The 4,218-nt window shown below is 43.9% G+C and overlaps 1 pseudogene; it reads right to left on the bottom strand.

Moving 5' to 3' along the window:
* Positions 1 to 2,394: 2,394 nt before the first annotated feature.
* Positions 2,395 to 2,765, bottom strand: LOC103263747 (annotated as a pseudogene).
* Positions 2,766 to 4,218: the final 1,453 nt, after the last annotated feature.

Below are 4,218 nucleotides of genomic sequence, written 5' to 3'. Positions count from 1 at the left end.
GCACTCTAGTCTGGGCGACAGAGTGAGACTCCAACTCAAAAAAAAAAAAGAAAAAAAAAAGAAATACAATGGACTTTTAATGTAGGCTTTGTTCTCTGTGACCATCCTCAATTTCTTTAGTTTTCTAATAGTTCTCTTTGTGGATTCCTTAGGATTTTCTATATACATGATCAAGTCATCTACAAATGTAGTTTTATCCAATCTAGATAGCTTTTATTTCTTTTTCTTTTTATTGCCTAATTTTCCTTGCTTCAGTACAATGCTGAATGGAAGTGTTGAAAATGAACATCATTTTCTTGTTCCTAAGATTAAATGTTTTTGCCATGAAATGGGGTTAGCTTTTGTCAAATGCTTGAGCATCTGTTAATAAATCTTTTTCCCTTTATCCTATTAGTATAGTGAATCACACTGATTGATTTTCATATGTTGAACCAGTCTTTCAATTCTGGAATAAATCCCTTAGAGGTCAGGGTATATCATCTTTTTATATGTTACTGGATTTAGGTTGCTAGGATTTTGTTGAAGATTTTTTTTTGTGTGTGTGTTGGAGTCTCACTCTGTCGCCCAGACTGGAATGCAGTGGCTGCTCCTGGCCACCGCAGCCTTGACCTGCTGGGCTCCGGCGATCCTTCCACCTCAACCTTCCAAGTAGCTGGAACTACAGGCGTGCACTACCATACCCGGCTAGTTTTTGATTTATTGTAGAGATGAGGTCTCGCCAAGTTGCCCAGGCGGGTCTCGAACTCACTCACCTCGGCCCCCAAAGTGCGGTGTTACAGGCTGACCCACCGAACCCGGACTTGTTGAGGATTTTAATGTTTATATTTATAGCCGGGTGTGGAGACTCACACCTGTAATCCCACCACTTTGGGTGGTGGAGGCAAGACCAGCATGGGCAACTTGGTGAGAACTTGTCTCTATGGTAAATCAAAAGATTGGCCTGGCATGGTAGTGCATGCCTGTGGTTCCAGCTTCTTGAAAGGCTGAAGTGGACTGATCTGAACCTAGCAGGTCGAGGCTGTGGTAACTATGAGCATGAAATGCTGTGAGCACTTCAGTCTGGACGACAAAGTGAGACTCAGACCGAAGAAAAATACACACACACACAGACACACACACACACACACACACACACAATATTTATATTCATATTTATATTTGTAAAGAATAATGGCTAGGCTCAGTGGCCCAGCCTGTAATCCCAGCACTTTGGGAGACCAAGGCGAGTGGATTGCCTGAGCTCACGGGTTCGAGACCCACCCGGGCAACTTGGTGAGACCTCATCTCTACAATAAATCAAAAAATTAGCCGGGCATGGTAGCACGTGCCTGTAATTCCAGCTACTTGGAAGGCTGAGGTGGAAGAATCGCCGGAGCCCAGCAGGTCAATGCTGGAATGGCCGTGAGTGTGCCACTGCACTCCAGCCCGGGCGACGACCAAGTGAGACTCCAACTCAAAAAAATTTAAAAAAGAAGGAATATTGGCAGCTGGGCATGGTGGATCATGCCTGTCATCCCAGCACTTTGGAAGGCAGAGACAAGATTATTACCTGAGCTCAGGGGTTCGAGACCAACCTGAGCAACATGGCAAGACTTCGTCTCGACAATAAATAACAAAATTAGCTGAAGGTGGTGGTATATGCCTGTGGTTCCTGCTACTTGGAAGGCTGAGGCAGAAGGATCACCTAATGCCAGCAGGTCGAGGCTGTGGTGGCCACGAGTGTGCCACTGCACTCCAGCCTAGTGAGAGAGTGAGACTCTGACTCTAAAAAAAAAAAAAGAATATTGGCATGGTTTTCTTTTCTTGTGATATCTTTGTCTAGTTTTGGTATCCAGGTAATATTGATCTCATAGAATGAGTTGGGAAATGTTCCTGTCTCTTCTATTTTTTTTTTTTTGCAAGAATTTGTAAAGAATTGGTGTTAATTTTTCTGTAAATGTATGGTAGAATTAACCAACGAGGCCATTAGTTTTTAAATTTTCCATGTAGGAAGTTTCTTGATTACTAATTTGATCTCTTTACTTTTAACTTTTTTTTTTTTTGAGTTAGAGTCTCACTCTATTGCCCAGACTGGAGTGCAGTGGCCGCTCCTGGCCACCACGGCCTCAACCTGCTGGGCTCTGGTGATCCTTCCACCTCAGCCTTCCAAGTAGCCGGAATTCAGGCATGCGCTACCGCGCCCGTCTGATTTTTTGATTTATTGTAGAGATGAGGTCTCGCCAAGTTGCCCAGGCGGGTCTCGAACCTGTGGGCTCTGGCAATCCACTCACCTCAGCCTCTCAAAGGTGCGGAATTGCAGGCTGAGCCACCGAGCCCGGCTACTTTTAACTTTTAACTTTTATTTTTGATTTAATAAAGTTCTATTATTCCAAATGTACAGTTGGTTGGACCTGTTCATGCATCTTCACCAGCAGCTGGGGCATCCCCACCCTTGCTATTTCTAGTGTAAGTTACTTGAGCTCTGCGCAAGTAATCAGTTTAAGTTCTTTACTAAGGAGGTCCTGAAGGGCTGCCCTGGCCAGGAAAGCTGGAATCTTCTGTCTCTCAGAGAACTCAACGGGGGTTATAAATTTGTAATTAGTAACTTTCTTACAGAGTTTGCCATATGTAGCTTTGTCAAATAAGAGGAGGTTATTATGCTTGCTGCAAACTTTGCCTTTGGACCACTTCTTTCTAGTCTTGCCCCCAGATTTGTTCACTGGGTCTCTGTCTTTCTTGGCCAACTTTCCAGCATCTTTCTTCTTGTTGTCATCTTTGGGCGGCATTGCAAAGTCTGTAGAGCAGTGGAGAGACCACTGCAACCTGCTAAGATGTCGAACAAAAAAGAAGTGCTGCTCACCAACAGCCGAGCTCTTTACTTTTTAGAGTTTGTTCATATTTTCTGCTACTTTTTGACTCATTTTCAATAGTTTGTGGCTTTCTAGAAATTTGTCCATTTCATCTAGATTATCTAATTTGTTGGTTTACAATTATTCATAATATTCCCTTATAATCCATATGATATATCTAAGATTGGTAGTAATGTTCCCTTTTTTTTTTTGAGTCGGACTCTCACTCTGTCACCCAGGCTGGAGTGCAGAGACATGCTCCCGGCCACCGCAGCCTCGACCTACTGGGATCAGGCGATCCTTCTGCCTCAGCCTTCCAAGTAGCTGGAACTACAGGCATGCGCCATCACACCTGGCTAATTTTTTGATTTATTGTAGAAATAAGATCTTGCCAAGTTGCCCAGGGTGGTCTCAAACCTGTGGGCTCAGGCAATCCTCTCACCTTGGCCTCCCAAAGTGCTGGAATTATAGGTGTGCGTGAGCCGCTGTACGTGGCCAAAGGCTGTTTCTTAATGTGAAGGATTCTAATGTTATTCTATCTTCATTGGAAAACATTTTGTATGACTTCAATCCTTTTGCATTTATTGAAACTTGTTTTATAGCCTGATATATGTTCTATCCTGGAGAGTGTTCCTGTACAGCTGGGAAGAATGTGTACTCTTGTTATTGGATGGTGTGTTCCACAGATGTTCCTTAGACCTATTGGTTTGGAGTGTGTTTCTGCCTTCTATTTATCATTTGTCTAGTTGTTTATACATCATTGAAGGTGGAGTTTTGAAGTCTTCAACTATTGATGACTGCCTTCTCCATTTCATTCTACGTTTTTGCATCATGTATTTTGGGGCTCTGTTTTGGCAATAGATCTAGATATCACCCAGGCTGGATTACAGTGGTGCAGTCAAGGCTCAAACAATCCTCCTCAGTCTCTTGAGTAACTGGAACTTATAGGCATGTGCCACTAAGCTAATTTTTTAACTTCCAGTAGTGACAGGGTCTTGCTATGTTGTCCAGGCTAATCTAAAACTCCTGGACTCCAGGCATGGTGGTCCACAGTTATAATCCCAGCACTTTGGGAGGCTGAGGTGAGAGAGTTGCCTGAGCCCACGAGTTTAAGACCAGCCAGGGCAACTTGGTGAGACCTCATCTCTACAATAAATCAAGAAAAACTGACTGGACGTGTTGGCTCAAGCCTGTTATCCCAGCACTTTGGGAGACTGAGGTAAGAGGATTACCTGAGTCCACGAGTTCAAGACCAGCCTGGGCAACATGGTGAGACCTCATCTCCACAGTAAATCAAAAAAATTAACTGGGCGTGGTAGTGTACACCTGTAGTTCTGGCTACTTGAAAGGCTGAGGCAGAAGGATTGCGGAGCCCAGCAGGTCGACGCTG

The sequence above is a fragment of the Carlito syrichta genome, unplaced genomic scaffold, assembly GCF_000164805.1.
Source record: "Carlito syrichta isolate Samal-C Ts95f unplaced genomic scaffold, Tarsius_syrichta-2.0.1 Scaffold305248, whole genome shotgun sequence".
In the NCBI taxonomy this organism is placed as follows: domain Eukaryota; kingdom Metazoa; phylum Chordata; class Mammalia; order Primates; family Tarsiidae; genus Carlito; species Carlito syrichta.
This window is presented reverse-complemented; position numbering and strand designations above follow the sequence as displayed.